At 47.0% G+C, this 24656-nt stretch overlaps 5 non-coding genes across 5 annotated transcripts; all 5 read left to right on the top strand.

The window, feature by feature from the left end:
• The first annotated feature begins 370 nt into the window (after nucleotides 1-370).
• On the top strand, nucleotides 371-534 carry LOC143713702 (U1 spliceosomal RNA). Its single transcript, XR_013195252.1, has one exon. It is a non-coding gene; the product is annotated as a U1 spliceosomal RNA (small nuclear RNA).
• A 6254-nt stretch (nucleotides 535-6788) lies between these two features.
• Nucleotides 6789-6973, top strand: LOC143713790 (U2 spliceosomal RNA). The gene has a single exon (XR_013195285.1). It is a non-coding gene; the product is annotated as a U2 spliceosomal RNA (small nuclear RNA).
• Nucleotides 6974-7407: 434 nt separating this feature from the next.
• LOC143713653 (U1 spliceosomal RNA) lies at nucleotides 7408-7563 on the top strand. Its single transcript, XR_013195207.1, has one exon. It is a non-coding gene; the product is annotated as a U1 spliceosomal RNA (small nuclear RNA).
• A 9899-nt stretch (nucleotides 7564-17462) lies between these two features.
• Nucleotides 17463-17653, top strand: LOC143713659 (U2 spliceosomal RNA). Its single transcript, XR_013195211.1, has one exon. It is a non-coding gene; the product is annotated as a U2 spliceosomal RNA (small nuclear RNA).
• Nucleotides 17654-18067: 414 nt separating this feature from the next.
• LOC143713689 (U1 spliceosomal RNA) lies at nucleotides 18068-18231 on the top strand. Its single transcript, XR_013195239.1, has one exon. It is a non-coding gene; the product is annotated as a U1 spliceosomal RNA (small nuclear RNA).
• Nucleotides 18232-24656: the final 6425 nt, after the last annotated feature.

The following is a 24656-nucleotide window of genomic DNA, read 5'->3' as shown; positions in this document are numbered from 1 at the left end:
GTATATTGCTGTGTATGGGTGCTTTAAAGGTGTTGTAGGTGATCATTTGCTATACAGGTAATGGTGGTGTGAGAGGGAAAAAACAACAACAACTCTGTTCTTATCTCGTTTAACATCTGATTCGTCCACTATCCGGTGGCCGCGTATGAAATTGATTTTTGGCTCATGGATCCGGAGCATGAAAACAACATCATCCACAACAACAACAGCAAAAGAGCCCGACTCTGCAGGTTTTTGATGTCTCTCTCTTATCTCTTGGAGTTTTTACGAATGAGCTGATGAGTTGAATCAGGTGTGTGTTTGATTGTCCGACCGTTGGTGAGGATTGCGGAGAGGGACACGGTGCCTCTGACGGGAGGCCTGGGAATTCATACTTACCTGGCAGGGGAGACACCATGATCAGGAAGGTGGTTCACCCAGGGCGAGGCTCGGCCATTGCACTCCGGTTGTGCTGACCCCTGCGAATTCCCCAAATGTGGGAATCTCGACTGCATAATTTATGGTAGTGGGGGACTGCGTTCGCGCTCTCCCCTGGACACACTGGTTAAAAGAGCAGATTGTTCGAGTTCCTCTTCTTCTGGTAGTTAACGACCTAGGAAGTCCAGAGAATTGAACTGCAGTGGTTGATTGAGAGATGTAAAACTCTCAACCTAGGACCAGTCTGCAAAAGTAGGGCTGTTTTTTAGGGGTTTTTTTTCATCATTCTTCAAATAATCTCCATTATTCAACCAGCGCTTTTATTGGCAGCAGTGGTCCTAGAAGCAAAGTTGTTCCGAATGAGGAGTTCTATCATGTGGTATGAATACCTTGTGCATGTGTGAAAAATCACCTGACATACAGTCGCCTATGGCCGTATTCATGTTGTTGTTTTTACTGTTTACAGCGCCACCAAGTGGCCAGTCGCCACATCCCTTTTCACCTGAGCACAGGCTGAGCCCGTGCACAGGTGTACCGACTTGGGTGTAATTGTCTCATTCCGTTGGAGAGTTATGGCCATTTAAGTAAAGCCCGCCTCGCCCACTCCCAACGTTTTGGCGTCCCGTCGCCAACGTGAATCGAAATTCCGACTTTTTTCCCCATCGCTGTCGGCAATCAGACTCCAGGGAATCTTTCTGCACCGGTTTGGGTCAGATCGGGCGAAAGACCTAGGACTAGTGTGCAAAAGTAGCTTTTTCACAAAATCCCAAATACCCGAAAATCTCGCCAGCGCAACCATCGAATCCGAGGCCTGCGTCTTGTTCGGCCCGAGCCAAGGATTCCGGTGATGTAAGACACTTGGGTCTGCGACGGACGGTTCAGGAGTTACGAGGCATTTCGTACTTCTGATCGCTGCAGCGCCACCTTGGGGCTGATTGGGCCGAGCCTTGGTGATGTTGTAGACCGGGCGGGTACTACCATCCCTCAAGTGTTTCAAGTCTCTACGACGTACGCTTTTGTCTGCCCGCTCACTTTTAGGGCAGAATGTTTGTTGGTCCAAAATCCCAGGTTGCACTTCAAAGTGTCGTGTTGTGCGCTCTGCTGTGATCCATTTTCGGTGTCAACAGTCAAGCTGAGCTTGTATTGCTGTGAGCTGAGCTTGTTTGCTGGCGACCTTTAGACCCTCTCGCCACGGCCCAGGTGGGCGTGGCCTTTGACGGCTCCCCCGCCTCTGCGTCATTGTGTCATCGCTTCTCGGCCTTTTGGCTAAGATCAAGTGTACGCCAAATGGATGCACCGAGAGAGGAGATGCAGATGCCGACCATGATGGTGCGGTTGAGAAACACGGTCAGGATACAAGTGAAGGCGGATACGGATATGGAAGTAAAGAGAAGATTTGGACGGGACTTCGTGGTAACCGAGCTCTTGAGGGAAGTTTTTGGAATTTCAGCCTCACTAGTCTTTTGCCTGCAAGACTTTTCTTCTTCTTCTGGGTTTATGGACTTGACCTTTTTCCAGTTAAGGGATTGTGTTGTTTTTTTTGAAGCTTGGGAAAAGAAGAAAGACCATCAGTGTTTGAAAGGCCTGCGAATAATTCCAGCCTTTGCTCAGGACTTTTTACCTTTGACAATCCACGTTTACAACCCTTTTGTGGAGGACAGTGATGTGCTATCTTTTCTGGCTAGATATTGTGAGACAGTCAAAGGAGGTGAGCGTTTGAAAGACCGCTTTGGAATCTGGACTGGCAAGCGGAGGTATCTGGTGAAACTGCGAGTAGACCCAGCAGCACAGGGAGGCATTGTGCACCCTCCAGGATCCTTTTTCATCGGGTCAAATAGAGGCTTTCTGCACTACCCAGGGCAGCCACTGTATTGCAGAAGGTGTGGCGCTCAAGGCCATGTGAAGGCGGACTGTGTAGGCCAACGGTGTCGCTTTTGTGAATCGTCTGAGCATGTGGCCTCAAACTGCCCAGAGCCTAAAAGATGCAGCTTGTGTGGGGAGAAAGATCATTTGTTCCGGATGTGTCCCAGCAGGCAGAAATCTTACGCCAGCCTGTTCAAAGAAGGGCACGATTTGCAGGAAGATTTTGCTGGCTTACTGGAGAGTGTGCAGGCGGTGAGGAGCAGTCAAGAGGCTGGTCCCTCGTGTTTGAACGCCAAACCGGCGTCGAAGGAGCAGGCTGGAGAAACAAGGAATGCAGAGGGGCCGGGAAAGAGCGGGAAGGTGGAGGTGGAACAGCAGACGGCGTCATCGCAAGTGTGGTCTGAATTCGACGTGGCAGAGGTGCTGTGCGGAATCTATGAGACAGACCAGGGGGCAGTGGAGATGGCAAGTGGCAGAGAGAAACAGCTCCCTTCAGGTGATGGTGAGGGCCTACAGCAACAGGACACGCTGAAACTGGGTACGGGTCAAGGATTAAGACGTCGGAGGTCTTTGGAGGACAAGAGTGCAGAGGTCGAGCGAAAGTGCAGCAGGTTCCAGGCCCAAGAGCTGACAGCCGGAAGTGACTGGGGAGAGGATGGAGACGAGATGGACGTTGAGATGGGGCTTCCTGAGGGGGAGGGGACATGCGGGAATGAGGGGAGGGCGAGAGTTTTTGAAAAGGTGAAATCTATTTTGGGAAAGAATACAGGGGGGGATGAGGGGGAGAGGGTGGAAGGGGAAGGGGGGGATTGGATTGAGGTATCAGGGGGGAGAGGAAAGAAGCGTTTGGGGAAGATGGACAGTAGGTGAATTTTGGATGTGGGGAAAATAAGGGTTCCTGTTCTTTTCTTTGCTAAGAGTTTTTTTTTTCTCCATATGGTTTGTTTAAGGAAGGCAACATTTAATGTAAGGGAGGGTGAGGGGACAGCTTTTAGGTACAGTTTGAAAAGGTCAAAACTGTTTGTGGTTCTATGTATATTTTTTGGGGGGGTTTTGTGATATTTCTGTATGCCCAAGATGAGAGGTTTCAGGATAGCTACTCTCAATGTGAGAGGTCTGAAGATGGCAGAGCGAAGGAGAGCCTTTTTTGAGTCTTTAAAGACCTGTTGTTTTGATGTTTTGTTGTTACAAGAATGCCATCTAGAGGGCAGCAGAGACGAAGTTATTTTTTCAGAGGAATGGGAAAGGGGCCCATCAGTGTGGGGGGCGGGAAATGTTAAGGCTGATGGGGTGGGAATACTTTTCAATTCTGAAGAATTTTTAGTTGAAGGGAGTGCAATGGTTGTTCCGGGGAGGGTGTTATACATTGATGTAAGATGGAGAGGGGTGGGTGTTAGAATTATTAATGTTTATGCTCCCAGCAAAAGAGATGAGAGGTTGGGTTTCTTTAATTGTTTGAAAGTTTTATTTTTTACGCATAGGAAGGTTTTTCTTGGGGGGGACTTTAATGTGTCGCTGGATAGAGAACCTAGAGGGGAGTTAGCCAATTTAATTAGAAGTTTTTCGTTTCGTGATTCCTTCAAGGTGGTAGGGGGAGCATCAGAGGGATATACATGGAGAAACAGTAGAGGAGAAGCTTCCCGTCTGGATTATGTGTTTGTACCTGCGGGAATTGAAATGGGGAAGTTTTTTAGGTTACCGGTCTGGTTGTCGGACCATTGTATGGTAGGGGTGGAGGTGGAAGTGGGGGGATGTGAGAGGGGAAGAGGGTCCTGGAGGCTGAATAGGTTTTTTTTGCAGGACGAGATTTTCTGCCAGGTGTTCAGACATCTTTATAGGGCGTGGCAGAATTTGAAGGGGTTGTATGTGTCGCGGGCCTTGTGGTGGGAGGGAGTTAAGGAGAGAATAGGAATTTTCTGTAGGTGGTGGGGGAGGGCTAAAGCAGTGAAAAGGAGAGAGGTAATTAATGGTTGGAATAGGGAAATGCAGTTTCTGTGGAATAATGGAGGGAGTGGGGTAGCAGGGGTAGGAGGCAGGTTCTACGAGTTACAGGGAAAGATAAAGGATTTCTATATGAAAGAGGCGGAAAAGTTTATGTTAGAGATGGGCAGGAGGAGAAGGGTTTTGGAGGAAGGGCCATCAAAATTTTTATTCGCTGCCATAAAGAAAAATCAACAGAAGAGAGGTATAGAGATTTTGAGGACAGAGAATGGGTATACAAAGTCGACGGATGAGATGTTGAGTGTGGTGGAGTATTTTTATAAGCAGCTTTTTAGTGTTAGAGGTTCTGTAGATTCTTTGGCAGAAGGGTTTTTAAAGTGCTTAAGGAAATCTTTAGAGAGTGAGGAAGCTGATGGTCTGGAAGGGGAAGTTTCTTGGCAAGAAGCAAGAGAGGCGATGGTAACTCTTAAGAAAGGGACGGCTCCAGGTTGTGATGGGTTGCCAATTGAGTTATACTGCTCTTTTTGGCAGCAAATTGGGAAGGACCTGGTGGAGGTGTATAATGAGAGCCTGTCGGCTGGAATGCTTCCCGAGTCAATGAGGACAGGGCATGTCTCCCTTCTGTATAAGAAGGGAGACAAGGAAGATTTGGCAAATTGGAGACCCATCACTTTGCTCAATATAGATTACAAGATCCTGGCAAAAGTGATAGCGGTGAGAATGAGGTCGGTGGTAGGGAGGGTAGTGCATCCGGACCAAACCTGCGGGGTGCCTGGGCGGACTAGTAGTTTGAATCTAACGCTGATAAGGGACGCTGTAGGGTGGGCTGAGCAGAGGAATCTTCCGCTAGCTATCTTAAGCCTCGATCAAGAAAAGGCTTTTGATAGAGTCGGGCTTTCTTTTTTGTTCAAAGTTTTGGAGAGGGTAGGATTTGGGGAAGGGATTAGAGCGTGGGTGCGTTTATTGTATGAGGGGGCGGAGAGTAAGGTGAGAGTGAATGGCTTTTTGACGAGGTCAGTAAAACAGTTGGGAGGGGTGAGACAAGGTTGTCCCTTGTCCCCCCTCTTATATATCCTGTTCATAGAGCCTTTGGCAGCCCGTTTAAGAACTTGGCAGAGGTTCAGTGGCTTGCATATGCCAGGCGCGGGAGGTAGGTGCGCAAAAGTGTCCGTGTATGCAGATGACATGACACTGTTCTTGACGACTGAGAGGGATTTTGCGGAATCAACCCAGATCCTTAGGGACTTTGGGGAGGCTACGGGGGCAAAAGTGAACATGTCAAAGTCAGCAGTGATGTTTGTCGGGAAGTGGGCTGGGAAGGAAACCGTCACTGGGGGATATAGTTTATGTGAAAATGGCCTAAAAATATTGGGGGTACGGTTTTTCAGGCAGAATAGTGCCAAGGAGAACTGGAAGGTTTTGGTTGGGAAAATCCGCTCCAAAGTGGGGTTTTGGAGAACAAGAGAACTTTCTCTATCGGGGAGGGCATTGGTGATAAAAGCGGATTTGCTGCCTACAGTTAATTTTTTAGCTTATGTTTTCCCTATTCCTTATAATGAGGGCCGTGAGTTGGATAGTCTGGTGTTTTCTTTTTTGTGGAAGGGTGGGTGTGAGATGGTATCGAGGGCACAGGTGGGGCAAGATGTTAAGCAGGGCGGGAGAGGGGTACCGTTTTTTAGTTTGTGGGTTGCAGCTATTTTTGTTTCTTTTACGGCACGCCTGATTGTACAGGAGAGGGTTCACAAAGCTTATTATTTTGCAAGGTTCTGGGCAGCCTTCTTACTGAGATCAATAACTATGTGGGACAAGTTGGTTCCATGGTCGATGGATAGGACGGCGGAATACCAATGGCTGGCTAATTTTCTGCACAAACATTCTTGGGGTTTGGAACAGGGAATAGTTTTGAACCATAAAGAATTGTATAGAGGCTTAAGGGAAAGGGAGAGGGGGGAAGAGGGATTAGAAAGACTTCTGCCGGTCAAGGTGAATTGGAAGATGATACAGCCGTCATATATAGATGGGGCGGGCAGGGACCTTCATTGGATGGGGGCCCTGGGGCGCTTGCCTGTAAGAGAAAGGCTGTACCGTCATAGGCAAGGAAGGTCACCTTTATGCCCAAATGAGTGTGGGAAGGAAGAGACAATTGAACATGTCTTTTGGTCATGTCCAATTGCGTCAGCCTTTTGGAAAGAGGTGAATCAATGGTGGGTGGGATGGAGGGGCCCTATATTGACCAGAAACCTGGTAATTTATGGGGAAGGTTTGGAGAGGCAGAGGGCGGATGTGAGGAAAGGAGTATGGATAATTGTAACCGAAGGGAAGAGATTTGTGTGGAATCATAGGACCTCAATGTTGAGGGTCAAAAAACCAAGGATGGATTCAAAGTTAATTGTATGTTGTGTATTAGCAAGAGTACTAAAATATGTAGACGAAGGAAAAATTAAAAAAGAAATAGAAAGATACCTGAGTAGGAGAGGGAGATAGGATTTAAAAATTGGTTCTATGTGTAAAATGATGGTACATTGAAAAAGTGTGTGGTAAAATCATGTAATATATGTATGTAAATGATGGATTAAAAAAAAAAAAAAAAAAAAAAAAATCTGTTCTTATCAGTTTAATATCTGATACGTGCCCTACCCAGGCACCATATATTAAATTGATTTTTGGAACTGGGAGATGGAAGAGGGGCTTGCTCCGTCCACTCCACGCATCGACCCGGTATTGCAGTACTTCTGGGAACGGTGCACCCCCAAAAACTGTGTTCAATGAAAGAGATGTTTTAGTCTTGTGTGGCAGCAGGTGTTAATGGAAGTAACGTATATTGCTGTGTATGGGTGCTTTAAAGGTGTTGTAGGTGATCATATGCTATACAGGTAATGGTGGTGTGAGAGGGAAAAAAAAACAACAACTCTGTTCTTATCTCGTTTAACATCTGATTCGTCCACTATCCGGTGACCGCGTATGAAATTGATTTTTGGCTCATGGATCCGGAGCATGAAAACAACATCATCCACAACAACAACAGCAAAAGAGCCCGACTCTGCAGGTTTTTGATGTCTCTCTCTTATCTCTTGGAGTTTTTACGAATGAGCTGATGAGTTGAATCAGGTGTGTGTTTGATTGTCCGACCGTTGGTGAGGATTGCGGAGAGGGACACGGTGCCTCTGACGGGAGGCCTGGGAATTCATACTTACCTGGCACGGGAGACACCATGATCAGGAAGGTGGTTCACCCAGGGCGAGGCTCGGCCATTGCACTCCGGTTGTGCTGACCCCTGCGAATGGCTTTGCGCAGTACCGGAGTGCAATTGATTGTAAACGTGATTGGGTGTCATTCTATGATTGATCACATGGTATCGTTCTGTTTACTTCCTAGGTCCACACGTGAATGATGGAATCCCCGAGCAATGACATCACCAATACAACTTGTTATGATGACATCATCCATTCATTCATGGCTAATAATAGCATTTCAACGGATTATGAAATACTCTTTATATGTGATTGACTACTATCTCTCTCTTTTACTTGAGTATTCATCTTACATTAAGTAATTTAATTTAAAGTAATTATATTAAGTAACTTAATGTTTCATTGTTATTGCTTTATTGTACAGATTATATAAACTAATACTATGAATAATTTTCTATGTACCCCAATTTTCCACACCAATTAAGTATGTACATAAGTTTACTATGGATGTTCATTATTTAATATAAGCATGTAGTTCCTTTACAATGATGATGAAAGTTTGATCTGATGTAATTATTCAAAAGTTGCCTCATTCATATAAATAAAAGGACACTTTTTAACAATAAAACAAATGATCATTTTATTTAGTTACATAGAATAGAATATATTATGCAAGAATATATATATATATACACACACACACACACATTACATTACAATAATCAATCAAAAGGTTTACATTGATTTTATTGAAAATTGTTTTAAGTAAACATTGTGGAGATATACACATGTAACTTGCACACATGACACTTTTGAATGATAAAACAAATTTTCACCATAAAATAGAACATATTAAAGGAATGGTTCATCCAAAAATTAATTCTGTCATAAAGTGCAGATAACCAAAGGTGCTGTGTTAAAGTGCACTTTTAATACCAGAACAACACCTCATAAAGTGCATGAAACACATGAAATAGTGCATTTTTAGTGCATGAAACAGGGCAACAGTGCAGAGAACCAAAGGTGCCGTGTTAAAGGGCAATTGTAAGACAAGAACACACAGAACGTAGAACAATAAACAAGAACTATATACATATACATATATATATATATATATATATATATATATACACTATATATATATGTACACAAGAACTATATATACTATTTACAACGGGCCAGCCGTTCACTCCTCTAATCCGTCCACAACAGAAACAAAATGTTCATAGTTTTTAAATACTCTGTTCTCCAGTCCCTTGGAGGCTGAACGGTTTATCGAAGGGCAATATGTCTTTTTTTTGTACTTTTTGTGTCCCTGAATTGTTTGCCCGCACACCCTGCAGGTCGGGATATGCTTCACCCTCGTAAGCTTAACACCCAGGTCCGTGGGATAATCTGCCAGCTTCCTCTTATACTGTGTGGATCGAGACCACGACGATCCTAGCACAGGGTTCCGTCCAGAGGCCGGCTGAACAGCTGGCCTGATGGGTACAGGTGGAGTGACCGGGATGGATGCCTGACCAGCAGGGGGCATGGGTTGCGTGGATGAGGGGCCCGCAGACTGGGAGACGAGGGGCAGCACAGGCCTGGTGATGGTGGAGGTGGGGGGGATTCTTCTCACTGGCAGGGGCAGTGGTGGCAGAGGAGGTAGCTGTGGAGGAGGCTGTGGCGTCGCCACCAGCATGCTGGCCCGTCCCTTCAACACCTTTGTGCCGGCTGTGCTGGGCGTGGGGACGTACTCCATCACAGGGTAGTCAGGTGGAGGGAGGACGGCAGGCTGGCGCGGTGCAGGAGGCAGCTCTTCAGACGACACCGAGGTGGTCTTGGAGATGACGGCTGGCTGCCTGGTGGCGTGAAGGTTCACCAGCCTCTCCTGCTGCCGGATGAAGTCCCTCACTGTTTTGGTGTTTATTTTGGGGAGAGGGATGCCTGCCTTGCACAGGATTGGGTCATCCACCAAGACCCGGTGCTGGATCCTGTCATAGGCCTTGAGGATGCTGGCCTTCTCGGGGTTGGAGCGAGAGGCCTTAGGGGAGCGCAGCCACAGCAGCTTGACAAGCACATACATGAGGCGGTTGTGCTGCGGGCTGATGTCCTGCTGTGCTGGCGCATACCTTTTTGCCATCTTCACTTTCTGGACCAAGGCGGCGTCAGCAAGGTCATCCCTCTTAGTACGGCAGTACAGCGTGTTTCCCCAATGTGTGCGGTACAGCTGGTGGTACTTTTGTGGCTGCTTGTCGTGCTCCTCAACCGCATTCCAGGCCTCGAGGACCCTGTTCCTTTGCGCGGTGTTGAGGAGCAGCTTCTCGTCTGTCAAGCCGACCTCTACCAGTGCAGCACAGAATGCCTCCAGCTTTTGAAACCCCGGCAGAGGATTGTCACTGCAGACATCCTCCTGTAAAACATACACAGAGACACACACACACACAGAAAATTAGGTAAGTTCCAATGCATACAATATCTTGTTTTTCAACATTGATTACTGTATTCTCTTCTATGAGACAAGTCGGTACTCTACTCACAAAGGCAGGAGGGTTGACAGTAGCAGTCTCACTGCTGGTAAGAGTAATGTGGGGCTGGACAGCAGGATGGTCCTCGTCGCTTTGGTACGCCTCGTCTGCTTCGTCGTCTGAGTCAGCCTGCCCAGGCTGAATGACCTCCTCCTCCGGCCCAGGACCGTCATTGACAATGCCCTCAAGAGAGAAGGCCTCCCCCGTGCTTTGGCTGAAAAGATATTCAAGGCCAAGCAGCTCGTCTGACTGGACGGCGGCCGGGGCCCTGAAGTTCTCTTCCACCGTCTCACCAAACAGCTGCTGGCAGCGGGAGTTGAGGCGGTCAATGAGCGGTGCAGAGTATACTCTGTTGTGCCGGCCTCTGCCCCCAAACACGGCGTCCGAGCTGCGGTCGGAGTTCCACCTGGCGATCCCACTGATGAGGTAGACCTGGTAAGGGCGTGCCGCACAGTGGGGACCTGAACATCACAACAACAGGTATTATCAGAATGATACAAAAGGGACACGTGTTGTTTGCTGTTAAACAAGTATTTTTCTCCCTTAGATTACCTGGAATCATATGGGGCAGCGACTTGTGGAACCCCTCCAGGCTGTTGCTCCCACGCAGGCCCTTATAATACGGGAGGTCCACACCGTTGATGGTCGTGGTGCGGGCAACCCGATACATGGCCATGCCTGGTGGGTCTTGGATGCATTCCAGGTGTCGCTGCTGGCTGGCCCACATCTCATCAATTGCTGCTGTAAACACAAAAATCCACAGACATGCATGATGAGCTCTTGTCATTTTGCACATATTGTGTGTGTGCGTGAGGTGTTTTTTCTTACCAGGGGACTTGAAGAGGCTGACCCCGCTCTCGTCGAGCCCTGCGGGACCCTTGAGCTCTTCAATTACCAGGTGGACAAGACGAAATGTCTCCTGGGCACCGAGGGTGAGACGCCGTACATGATGCTGGAGCTGGTCCCGGGAGATGTAACGCCGGACAACATCCTCGTCCGTCACCACCTCCATTATGGCCGGGTCTCTGGCCCTGACAGCCGTGATGAGGAGCTGGAGGTCCTCACGGTTGTAGGCCAACACTGCCCCGACCAGCGCAGACTTGAAGGCGGCGTACTTAGAGTGGGCCTCGGTACGCAGAGCAGCATCAAAGCGGTGAATCCAATGGAAAATATCCAGCCTCATCACCATCCCGTCGTCCACCCAAGGCTGGAAGAGCGTCTCCAGGGCCGTCGGACCCTGTGCCTTGCAGCATCCCCGGTCGATATACAGGATCTTGGGTGCCGGTTGATTGGCGAGCCGAAACCGCTCCACCACGCCACGGCACATGGGACCCAGCTTCTCTACAGACTCCTCGCAGGTGAGGACAAAAGACACGATCTGTGAGTACTCGTTGCCGATGCTGGTGAACCACTCGGCCGAGCCCTTGCCCTCCCCAGACAATTTCTTCACCACCTACAACAAAACAAACAAACAAATACAAAACAGTTTAGTTTAGTTTTGCATAATGTTGCGTTTCCCTGTGAGTACTTGTATGTCAACACACTTGCCTTCTTTGTGGAATCCATTTTCAGGACTGTGCCGAACGTGGAGAGGATCTGGCTCCGGTAGTCCTGTACGTTGTCCGCCTCTGCCAGGAGGAAGGCGTGCCGCAGGAGCCGCGCGCAGGGTAGCTCTCTGGGTAGAGGTGCCGCCTGGAACTCCCCGTGGCCCAACGCAGAGACGATTCCTCCGGGTTCCACCAAGGCCATGAGGAGCGTGGTGTAGAGATCCTTCCTTTGATGGTAGTCCTCCATGTGGTTCTCCTGCACCTGCCGCCACACCTTGATCATGGTGTTTCCCTCCGTGCGGTCACGCAGGAGGCGAACTACTGTTTTGTCCACCCCACGCTTTGCGGTCAGCACGGCCGGAAACATGGCCCGATGAGCCTCGCTCAGCTGCTGCAATATTACATCGTCCCAGGCCAGCCACCGACCCATGGGACAACTCGCTCCACCCCTGGCAGCCTTGAGGCACGGTCCACAGGAGACCACCTCTGTTGCCATGGTGTACCAACCGGACACGTCACAGATGTGACGTACCTAAAACACACATCGGAGAGAGGATGAGAGAGAGAGCGAGCGAGATCACACATCAGTCACAGAGCAGCATTCAGAGACGTCTTGTATATTGCGGGTTTCAAGGCTATAAATCAGAGCATTATAATGTTTGTAGCATTTTACATTGTGAATGTAAAATGTGAATGCTTTGATTAAAAATAATAATAATAATAATGTCTCAGGAGTTTAAAATTCATGTTGATGGACATTTCATTTTCAGCAACATTTTGATTAACATTTCAGATTAACATTTTGATTGACAATTATTGATAAATTAAAAATGTATTTCAAGAATAACATGATACATATTAACATTATTATTGCATCATAAACTAACAATAACAATAGAAAATTGTAAATAACATTAAGAAAGTTAGTAAATGCTGTAAGAAAAATATTTAATTGTTTAAAATTCCCAAAGCATTTACTCATGAAAACAAATGGGACTTTTTCATGCATGGATGACTATTATCTAATAATTTATCTTCTACTTATGTTACTGTAGTTAGCAGTCATATAGGAGGATGGCAGGAGGCCGATGGTGTAAGTGCGAGCACATGTTTCTGTGTGTTGTGGACACTGTGCCCCCTCTTAAAAAACAAAAATAAATAGGTACATGATGCCTCAGTCAGAATTCATGTGTGTTAAGTAGTCAATGATTATGTATGTATTACTCTAAACAAAGGTCTGAAGAGACTGAGCCTTACCCGGGTATGGTAACCAGACTTGGAGAGATGTGTGTTGCCTCCGGCCCCAGGGCACTTATCTCCACGCGGACACTTCAGGGAGCACCGCCACACTCCGATGGGGCGCCAGAAGAAAAAACGGCCTCGGAAAAAGGCCTGTGGAGTGGGGATGCCGCCGCTAACGAAGCCGGGTGGCTCGGGGGGATAAAACCACATCCTGTCTGACTTCAGGACGCGCCGCCTTCTAATGACGCCCTTGATGTCCTTGTAGATTTGGACAGGCGTAAAGAGGCCTCTCTCGCTGTCCTCCTTCAGCCAGGGGATGTCTGCTGACGGGATGCCATGGGAGTCTTCCCACAGCCGCACCCAGCCTTCCAGCTCCACCTGCAAGACACAAGACATACAACATTCAACATTTAGTTAGGGACTTTCTGAAATGCATTAACATTGCTTGTGCATGTTATGATTTTACACTTACAGGAGAGTCACTCTGCGGCAAAGGGGTGGCAGGCGCAGGCTGGCTGTTGGAGGTCGACGGCAGTTCCTTGGGGCGAGCATCAGAGGGTGACTGACCAGGCGCTGAGGACGGGAGGAGCATCTGCTGCTCGGGACGCACATTAGAGGCAGCCTTGCTGGTGGAGTGAAGCGAGTACAGCATGGCCTTATGCTGCTTCTTGTGCTTTGCCTTCTTGCGGGTAGACAGAGGAGACTGCTCGGGACGCTCTGCAGTTGCTGGCTGGCTGGTGGACATGGGCACCTCTTGGCTCTCGAAGGTGTCGAGGGCATCCACCAAGACGGAGTCGTCCAGAACGTCATCGGACCACGACGAGTGGGAGGTGTCAGCTGCTGCTGGGGAACCTTGATTTATTAAACCTTGATTTAACACACCACACTTCTAATTTACATTATTTTTATTTACATTCCCTTGCATTTGTACATGCATACCTGTACATACCATCTGTTGTCTACTTTTTTGTATATTTTCTTTAAAAAAAAACATTTTTGTATTTTGTGTATTTCTTTTTTGTAATAAATGTTTTTCATTGTTGCATACTAATTCTAGTTTTATTATTTGTATTATCTGTGTCCTGTCACTGTTATTCTGTTTGTGCTGTAGAAGCTTCTGTCACCAAAACAAATTCATTGTATGTGCAAAACATACCTGGCGATAAAGCTCTTTCAGGTTCTCTTCTTGAAGAGCTGGAAGTGGCGGCAGCAGGAGTGGCATCAGATGAAGGCTTCTGTGAATTACAGCTTTGTGCTCTTGAAGTTTGTCAACATAGCATGTGTAGTAACAATCACGGCTGTTTAAAAGTCACCTTAACCTACCTCTCTATCGAGAATGTACTGCCTGAAGCGCTTCAGGGATTTGGTGGTGATGTCCTCCTCATTCATCACCAGCCAATGCCGCACAGAGCAGTACGCCTCCTGAGCCATCTTTCGCTCGTAGTCGGTCCCAGATTGCGGGACAGCCTGAAGCAGCTTGTGCAGACTGTACCACTGCCACATCTCGATGAACGTGAACGACCTGAACCGCCCCTGCCCGTAAATGGCCCTGTCCACGTTCATCTCGAGGTGGCAGGAGACCTGTGGAAGCAGCTGCGCATACCTCAGGAGGTAGTCCTTTATCCACCGGTCATTGATGGCTCTTTTATCAGGATGCAGGCTTTCTTTGACGTGGCGATCAAGGACACTAAAATGTGACAAAGCATAATTAATTTATGAAAAACATACTGAACATAGTTGGATTCTGTCTAGTGCAACATGCTTACTATTTAATGTATCCAACGTCGTTTTCCACCAGCCATTTGAAATTTTTCCCGTTGTATTTCCCAAACGTGATTATTAGCTGACCCAAACACTGCACCTCCGTTGGAGTGGACGTGACCAGCCGGCATCTCTCTTTAGCTGAAAACAGAAATTGTTCGGCCCTTGATAACACGCAAGCACATATTCTCTAGTGCACAACAGTAGGTTATCATGACTGCGTTGGAATCATAAGGTGGAAAAAACATCCCAAGGTATTACCTTTGTTATAAGCCTTCTTTTCATCCCTCAGGTCGCCGTCGTCCGTAGTTTGGCACGGTTTATACGCCTTGGCCTCCTTTGTTGCCTTAAGAAGGCATTGTTGCCTTTCCTTTGGCACACTTTTGTCGAGGATACACAATAAGGGGTCCATGTCTGGTCAATTGTCTAAAAATAAATAAAAAACAGTATACTCAAAGTGTTATAAAAACTCCAGAAAGGTAATGTTTGCAACATCTCACCTACCCCAGTGTCTATCTGATGCTGCAAGTCTTCCAAATTTAGTCTGATTGAGGGAACCTTACATGGTATGGTATACATTCAGTGGGCAGACCTTAAAAGTGTTGACCTTAACACAGCCTTAGAGATGACTACTAAATCTAATCATACTGTGATCATTTGAGTCAAAAAGATAATGGTCCTCCACACAGCCTTAGAGATGAAAACTAAATCTAATCATACTGTGATCATTTGATTAATGGTCCTCCACAATTGTATACACATAACCTGTTCACAATAACTAAGTGTATGTAAACATTCACACATATAAACCCCATAGCATGATGTCATCAATTTTTGGGGCTCATATGTGTGAATGTTTACATAACCTTAGTTATTGTGACCAGGTGATGTGTATACAATTGTGGAAAATGACGTTGGATACATTAAATAGTAAGTCAAAAAGATAATGGTCCTCCACACAGCCTTAGAGATGAATACTAAATCTAATCATACTGTGATCATTTGATTAATGGTCCTCCACAATTGTATACACATAACCTGTTCACAATAACTAAGTGTATGTAAACATTCACACATATAAACCCCCCAAAATTGATGACATCATGCTTACCTTGAATGCCCAATATAATGTAGTTCACCTTAACTTTTCACGTGATATTTTATAAGCATGAAGGATCAGCAGATCGTAAACATATTCTTAAATGTGTAATCGTTTGCAGGCGTTTATTATTGTTTACCTTGTGTGAGCTAATCGTTCATATATGGAAATTCAGTAGTAAGCAATACAATCGAAGACAGCAATCTAACATATATAATGAATAACAAAGTAATACAATCAAAGACTTCAATCTAACATAATTATAGATTGAATGAAACGGTAATGCTAGCGTTCTCACACATCACGTAATAAACAGTTAAGTATAGTCATGCGTCACGTTTGGCTTGTACTTTGACACATAATACAATCATATTTATCATTTTTTACACGATAATATATCATTGTCACTTACCTTCAAATTCTGAAAAGGTTTATTCCGATCTCCATCACCTGTTCGCTCTGATTGAAAGTCTACGCTCGCGGCTGAACGTAGACAGTTCGGCTCTCTGATTGGCCTAGAGTCTACAGTGAACGTAGACTCTGAGCCAATAACGGTTCGCCGGCTGAACGTAGACAGATCGGCTCTCTGATTGGCCTAGAGTCTACAGTGAACGTAGACTCTGGGCCAATGAGGGGCCGTAACTGTCTACGTTCAACGTAGACATTGCACTTCGCTAGAGAGAACGTCTGCGAATTCCCCAAATGTGGGAATCTCGACTGCATAATTTATGGTAGTGGGGGACTGCGTTCGCGCTCTCCCCTGGACACACTGGTTAAAAGAGCAGATTGTTCGAGTTCCTCTTCTTCTGGTAGTTAACGACCTAGGAAGTCCAGAGAATTGAACTGCAGTGGTTGATCGAGAGATGTAAAACTCTCAACCTAGGACCAGTCTGCAAAAGTAGGGCTGTTTTTTAGTTTTTTTTTTCATCATTCTTCAAATAATCTCCATTATTCAACCAGCGCTTTTATTGGCAGCAGTGGTCCTAGAAGCAAAGTTGTTCCGAATGAGGAGTTCTATCATGTGGTATGAATACCTTGTGCATGTGTGAAAAATCACCTGACATACAGTCGCCTATGGCCGTATTCATGTTGTTGTTTTTACTGTTTACAGCGCCACCAAGTGGCCAGTCGCCACATCCCTTTTCACCTGAGCACAGGCTGAGCCCGTGCACAGGTGTACCGACTTGGGTGTAATTGTCTCATTCCGTTGGAGAGTTATGGCCATTTAAGTAAAGCCCGCCTCGCCCACTCCCAACGTTTTGGCGTCCCGTCGCCAACGTGAATCGAAATTCCGACTTTTTTCCCCATCGCTGTCGGCAATCAGACTCCAGGGAATCTTTCTGCACCGGTTTGGGGTAGATCGGGCGAAAGACCTAGGACTAGTGTGCAAACGTAGCTTTTTCACAAAATCCCAAATACCCGAAAATCTCGCCAGCGCAACCATCAAATCCGAGGCCTGCGTCTTGTTCGGCCCGAGCCAAGGATTCCGGTGATGTAAGACACTTGGGTCTGCGACGGACGGTTCAGGAGTTACGAGGCATTTCGTACTTCTGATCGCTGCAGCGCCACCTTGGGGCCGATTGGGCCGAGCCTTGGTGATGTTGTAGACCGGGCGGGTACTACCATCCCTCAAGAGTTTCAAGTCTCTACGACGTACGCTTTGGTCTGCCCGCTCACTTTTAGGGCAGAATGTTTGTTGGTCCAAAATCCCAGGTTGCACTCCAAAGTGTCGTGTTGTGCGCTCTGCTGTGATCCATTTTCGGTGTCAACAGTCAAGCTGAGCTTGTATTGCTGTGAGCTGAGCTTGTTTGTTGGCGACCTTTAGACCCTCTCGCCACGGCCCAGGTGGGCGTGGCCTTTGACGGCTCCCCCGCCTCTGCGTCATTGTGTCATCGCTTCTCGGCCTTTTGGCTAAGATCAAGTGTAGTATCTGTTCTTATCAGTTTAATATCTGATACGTGCCCTACCCGGGCACCATATATTAAATTGATTTTTGGAACTGGGAGATGGAAGAGGGGCTTGCTCCGTCCACTCCACGCATCGACCCGGTATTGCAGTACTTCTGGGAACGGTGCACCCCCAAAAACTGTGTTCAATGAAAGAGATGTTTTAGTCTTGTGTGGCAGCTGTGTTGCTGTGTATGGGTGCTTTAAAGGTGTTGTAGGTGATCATATGCTATACAGGTAATGGTGGTGTGAGAGGGAAAAAAAAACAACAACTCTGTTCTTATCTCGTTTAACATCTGATTCGTCCACTATCCGGTGACCGCGTATGAAATTGATTTTTGGCTCATGGATCCGGAGCATGAAAACAACATCATCCACAACAACAACAGCAAAAGAGCCCGACTCTGCAGGTTTTTGATGTCTCTCTCTTATCTCTTGGAGTTTTTACGAATGAGCTGATGAGTTGAATCAGGTGTGTGTTTGATTGTCCGACCGTTGGTGAGGATTGCGGAGAGGGACACGGTGCCTCTGACGGGAGGCCTGGGAATTCATACTTACCTGGCAGGGGAGACACCATGATCAGGAAGGTGGTTCACCCAGGGCGAGGCTCGGCCATTGCACTCCGGTTGTGCTGACCCCTGCGAATTCCCCAAATGTGGGAATCTCGACTGCATAATTTATGGTAGTGGGGGACTGCGTTCGCGCTCTCCCCTGGACACACTGGTTAAAAGAGCAGATTGTTCGAGTTCCTCTTCTTCTGGTAGTTAACGACCTAGGAAGTCCAGAGAATTGAACTGCAGTGGTTGATCGAGAGATGTAAAACTCTCAACCTAGGACCAGTCTGCAAAAGTAGGGCTGTTTTTTAGTTTTTTTTTTCATCATTCTTCAAATAATCTCCATTATTCAACCAGCGCTTTTATTGGCAGCAGTGGTCCTAGAAGCAAAGTTGTTCCGAATGAGGAGTTCTATCATGTGGTATGAATACCTTGTGCATGTGTGAAAAATCACCTGACATACAGTCGCCTATGGCCGTATTCATGTTGTTGTTTTTACTGTTTACAGCGCCACCAAGTGGCCAGTCGCCACATCCCTTTTCACCTGAGCACAGGCTGAGCCCGTGCACAGGTGTACCGACTTGGGTGTAATTGTCTCATTCCGTTGGAGAGTTATGGCCATTTAAGTAAAGCCCGCCTCGCCCACTCCCAACGTTTTGGCGTCCCGTCGCCAACGTGAATCGAAATTCCGACTTTTTTCCCCATCGCTGTCGGCAATCAGACTCCAGGGAATCTTTCTGCACCGGTTTGGGGTAGATCGGGCGAAAGACCTAGGACTAGTGTGCAAACGTAGCTTTTTCACAAAATCCCAAATACCCGAAAATCTCGCCAGCGCAACCATCGAATCCGAGGCCTGCGTCTTGTTTGGCCCGAGCCAAGGATTCCGGTGATGTAAGACACTTGGGTCTGCGACGGACGGTTCAGGAGTTACGAGGCATTTCGTACTTCTGATCGCTGCAGCGCCACCTTGGGGCCGATTGGGCCGAGCCTTGGTGATGTTGTAGACCGGGCGGGTACTACCATCCCTCAAGAGTTTCAAGTCTCTACGACGTACGCTTTGGTCTGCCCGCTCACTTTTAGGGCAGAATGTTTGTTGGTCCAAAATCCCAGGTTGCACTCCAAAGTGTCGTGTTGTGCGCTCTGCTGTGATCCATTTTCGGTGTCAACAGTCAAGCTGAGCTTGTATTGCTGTGAGCTGAGCTTGTTTGTTGGCGACCTTTAGACCCTCTCGCCACGGCCCAGGTGGGCGTGGCCTTTGACGGCTCCCCCGCCTCTGCGTCATTGTGTCATCGCTTCTCGGCCTTTTGGCTAAGATCAAGTGTCTGGTCCTAGGGTAGAGACAGCGATCGCCTCTTGGAGGTTTTTCCGGCTTGGGTCCTTCAGTGACTTGAGCCCCAAACTTTTGAGAGGTACATTGATCCAGCTGCTTTTATTCCGGTTCTGTTTTAAGGTAAGACCTTTTTATCTATTTATTTATTTATTTATTGTTTTTTAAAGTTTTAGGCTGTTGGTGTCTCCACCATGTCGGCTGCCCGTGCCGGCATGAGGAGGCACCACAGCGTGCGTTTTTTATTCAAAGAAGTTGAGGGGAAGCTCCTGGGGATGTCACGTCTTGACTTCTCCAGGAAGCTGATCCAAAAAACTCTAAATTTTAAACCTGATGATCTGAATTGCATCGTGACTCTGCCCCTGAACAAAGGATTTGATGTTAGTTTTAGAGCGGTTTCCCACCTGAATGATTTCTGGCACAGATTTGAAGTAGCTAAATCCCAGCTGTCCATGTTTACTGTTGAAAACCTCTCTGACAACACACTTAAAACTGTGATTGTTAGAATGTTTAATGAGACAGTGACTGGGGAGGACATTTGTGTCTGGCTGGGCAGATTTTGCACAGTTCGAAGCCAGCCAGTCAAGGTTTTAGATGAGGATGGTATTTGGACATGCTCCTGGCGAATTCCCATTAAACAATGGGAAGACGCTGGGGGCTACCAGGGCCTGAAGCATCTGCCTTCTATGATTGTGTTGGGTGAGAACAGAGGCTACATTCACTACCAGGGTATGCCCAAATTATGTAGAAAATGTGGAAAGTTTGGGCACTTAGCTGAAGCATGCCAGGAAATGATATGTGGGAAATGCAGAGAAATTGGTCATACTTTTGAAGAGTGTACCAATGGCAGGCGGTGCAACCTCTGTGGGGAGTCATCCCATCTCTACAGAGATTGCCCTAAAAGTTTTGCCAACAAACTGAAAGGCAACAAAATGGCCGCCCCACATGTGGAACAAACAAAAGAGCAAAGGAAGGAGGAGGCGGTCCCTGAGGTTTTGGCGGGAAATTCTATTTCCCAGCCAGCCTCAGGGAGTGGGCAGGAGGAAGGAAGTGGGGCGGCCACAGGGGCGGAGTCAAGTTTTAACAGCGAACAGAGTGAGGAAGCCGTTCCCCAACAAGAGAGAAGTGAAAACAAAATGGAGGAGGAGGAGGAGGATGCAACGGCTTCCTCACTCTACACCGTATCGGAGGTTAGTGTGGTGGATAGTGGGGGTGAATCCGAGGGTTCACTCCCCAATGCTCAGGTGCAAAAAAGGTCTGCGAGATCTCCTCTGCTTCAAACAGAGGAGAAAAGGCTGCGGGCATCGCATCGGCTAGATAGTTCCTCTTCGTTAGATCTAGACCGTATGTGGCCCGCAGAATCTCCCAATGAAGTCTCCTTTTTGCACGTTAAGCTTAGAACATCGTCACCGAAGGAGCCACAAGAGGTTCTCTCTGTGGACTCTGAGGCGGCGAGCATTTGCCCTCCTGATCCCAGTTTTTCTGGGGAAAGGGAGAAGCAAGTGCTACATGACATAACATGATTTTAATGTAACTTTCTGCAGTCTTTTGGTTTTATCCTTCTATTAATGCTTGTATTTTTAACCATACTGCTCATGGCCCTCACTATCTCTACAATCAATGTGAGAAGTGTGAGGTCTACTTTGCGAGCACAGAGTGTGTTATCCTTTTTAAAAACTTTTAAGTCAGATGTGTTTTTATTGCAAGAATGTGGTTTGCCCTTTTTAACAAATTACAGGAAGTGGGAGGAGATTTGGACCCCAGGATTTTCCATTTGGAGTGGGTCCAATTTTAACAAAAATGACGGTGTTGCTATTTTAATAAAAAATCCCAACCTTTTGGTGAAGGGCAGCACTGTGGTGAGGGACGGGCGGGCAATTTTAGCAAATCTGACTTTTTTAGGTAAGGATCTTAACATTTTAAATATGTATGGTTTTACTGAAAAAAATAACAGGTATGAGCTTTTAGAAGACTTGCAACCCCACATGCTAGGCAGGGCTCCCCTAGTGGTAGCAGGGGATTTTAATTGTGTATTATCAAAAAAGGACAGAAGGAGGGTAGGAGAGGATTTTAAGGTCGACAAGACATCGGTTTTATTACAAAATATAGTCAAAGATTTTAAGTTAGTTGACTGTTTTAAAACAATGCATCAAAGAGAGGAAGGCTTCACCTGGTTCAGTGGTGACGGTGCCAGAGCCTCTCGAATTGACTATATTTTTACCAGGGACCTCCCGCCGACCGATGCTACATTGACCCCCCTCTTTTTTTCCGACCACATGATGCTGTCTTGCACTCTTTCACTCCCCACGGGTGTGACTGCAGGGGGAGGGCTGTGGAAGCTGAACTGTTCCCTATTAGAGGACGAGGAAGTGGTTAGTGAGTATAGGGAGCAGTTCAGCCAATGGCAGACACTCCAGGACTTTTACGACTCACGTGCACAGTGGTGGGAGATGGTGAAACAAAGGACAGGACGGTTTTTTAAACAAATTGGAAAAGAAAAAAAGAATAAAGAAAAAAGACGCATGATGGGGTTGCAAAAAAGACTGCAGAGATATTTTAACCTTTTAAACAATGGATTGGATTTTACAAATGAAATAAAAGAAGTAAAGAAAGAAATGTCAGATCTGTCTGAAACAAAGAGCAAAGGTGTCATTTTAAGATGTAGAGAAAGGGAGTTAGAGGAAGGAGAGAAGTGTACCAGGTATTTTTTTAAAAAGACAATAGCTCGGGGAGGGTCGATCAATATTTTAAAAACTTTTAGAGGGGGGGAAGTAAATACAACTGACCTGATTTTAGGGGAAATTGAAAGTTTTTACAGTAATTTATACGGCACTAAAGAGGTACACAATGGCATCTTAGAGGAAGTTTTAGGGTTTTTAGATAAAAAAGTTAAGAGTCCAGATGTGCTTTTATCCCAGGATTTTAATCTTTTAGAATTGGAAAAAGCTTTAAAGGGTTTTAAGAAGGGGAAGTCCCCGGGCATGGACGGACTCCCCTTTGAGTTTTATCTGACTTTCTGGGACATTTTAGCACATGACTTACTTACAGTTTTTAAAGAATTTGAGACTCTTGACAGACTTCCAGACAGCTTTAGAGTAGGGATAGTTACATTACTGTACAAAAAAGGAGACAAGACTGACTTGAGAAACTGGCGACCAATCACTCTTTTAAATTATGATTGTAAACTTTTTAGTAAGATTTTAGCTACACGCATGTCGACTGTTTTAGAGGACGTAATCCACCTGGATCAAGCTTGCGCTGTGCCCGGCAGGAAGATCACGGACAGCCTGGTACTGATCAGAGACGCCATCTGTTATGCGAGAGACAGAAACATTAGGCTTGTAGTCCTAAATTTAGACTTTGAAAAAGCTTTTGATCGGGTCTCGCACCAGTACCTCCTTCAGGTACTGCAAAAAATGGGCTTTCCAGAGAGGTTTATAGCTTGGGTGGGACTGCTGTATGAGGGCTTAAGCAGCAAATTTCTTGCAAATGGGCATCTTTCCAAAGCTGTAAATATCCACAGCGGTGTCCGTCAGGGGTGTCCTTTATCTCCCCTTCTGTATGTGGCTTGTATTGAGCCACTGGCACAGATCTTGAGAAGGGATAAATGGATTAAAGGACTAGATATCCCAGGAACTGGTGGACTGACGGCGACCTGCGTTTTATATATGGATGACGTGACCCTTTTAGCGACTGACTTTTTATCAGTACGAAGAGCAATGGACTTGACTGACTGGTACGGTCGGGCCTCGGGCGCCAAGCTTAACAGGAGTAAGTCCGAGGCCCTGCTCTTCGGGCCGTGGGGCGACGTGGACACAGGAGGACTAGATTTGGATTTTAAAGAAAAGGATTTGAAAATTTTAGGAGTAAAATTTGACAGGGAGGGTGGAGGACCAGGAAACTGGACTGACATGTTAGGGAAAGTCAGACAAAGACTGGGCTTTTGGGGACTAAGACAACTGACGTTAGAAGGCAAGATTTTAATTTTTAAAGCAGTGATTTTACCACTAATTTTACTTGTCTGTTCTGTTTTTAGTCCCCCAAGACGATTCCTGGCTAAGTTGGAGAGGGCGGTATTTTATTTCCTGTGGGGGTCCAAGTGGGAACGAATCAAGAGGGAGGTGGTTAAAAAGAAAAAAGAGAATGGCGGGAAAGGCCTCCCAGACCCCCACCTGTTTTTAGGCAGCCGCTTTGCCGCCCTCCATATCCAGTATGCACTGACCCCATCCAGAGAACACAAGACAGCAGCCATGACCCGATTCTGGATGGGGTCATACCTAAGAAGTTTGAAAATTTTACCCATTGATCTTAAAAGTCCAGTGTCTTTTAATTTGTCAAAAGAGCATAGTTTTATTAAGAAATTTTTAAAGAAATATCTTTTAGAAACAAATGATGCCACTGTTTTAACTAATCACAAGTCTCTCGTCTCTCTTGTGCAGGATCGAGAATCGGTGAGTCCAGTTCCAGGCCTCACACTAGGTGAGGCCAAAGACGTTTGGAGGAACGCAGCCCACCCAGCTCTCCAGAACAGGCTTAAGGACCTGTCGTGGATGGTGGCTCATGAGATCCTCCCGGTCAGGGCGGTCATGCACTCCAGAGGCATGGCCAAAAACTCCACCTGCCCACGGTCCGGATGTGGTTCCCCGGAGACCGTTCAACATCTGCTCTGGGAGTGCGGCGCTGCGCGGGACCTGTGGGCCAAGACAGGCCCCCTGTTTTTCCCGTGCCTGCCAGCGGGTGGGGCCCAGGTGGACTATAAGCTCGCCATCCTGGGGGTGGGTCAGGGCTTGAAGGAGTTGACACCACCAACGTTTGCCTCGCTCTGGCTCACCCTCAACCACATCAAGGATGCCATCTGGGTCACCAGAAACCTGCTGGTGGGGAAACGCGTGACGGTCCCCCTCCACGCGTGCGAGCAGAGGATAACATCAACGCTGCAGGGTGGGCCGCACGTCGTTATTCGGATGGGGGGGCCGAGGTCACACGGAGAAGGTCCCGGCCGCCACCGTACCTGGCCGCCCGTAGATGCACCCTCACCACTCTGGCTACGGGAACAGCGGGCCAGCGGGCCGGAGGAGAGGGGATCTCCGCTGGGCACTGGAAGCGAGGAGTCTGGGGCCTGTTCTGGAGACCTGGAGTGAATGGACATTCTTGATAGGGACTCACCCTCGATCCTGTACAAGAGATGTTTTATTTGGCATATTTTATTGTTTTATTGTTTTATATTTGCATTCCTATTTTATTTTAATCCATTTTAC

The sequence above is a fragment of the Siphateles boraxobius genome, unplaced genomic scaffold (genome assembly GCF_051911475.1).
Source record: "Siphateles boraxobius isolate OS27281-9 unplaced genomic scaffold, OSU_SipBor_1 52, whole genome shotgun sequence".
In the NCBI taxonomy this organism is placed as follows: domain Eukaryota; kingdom Metazoa; phylum Chordata; class Actinopteri; order Cypriniformes; family Leuciscidae; genus Siphateles; species Siphateles boraxobius.
Note: the sequence above shows the minus strand (reverse complement) of the source record. Positions and strands in the feature narration are given on the sequence as shown.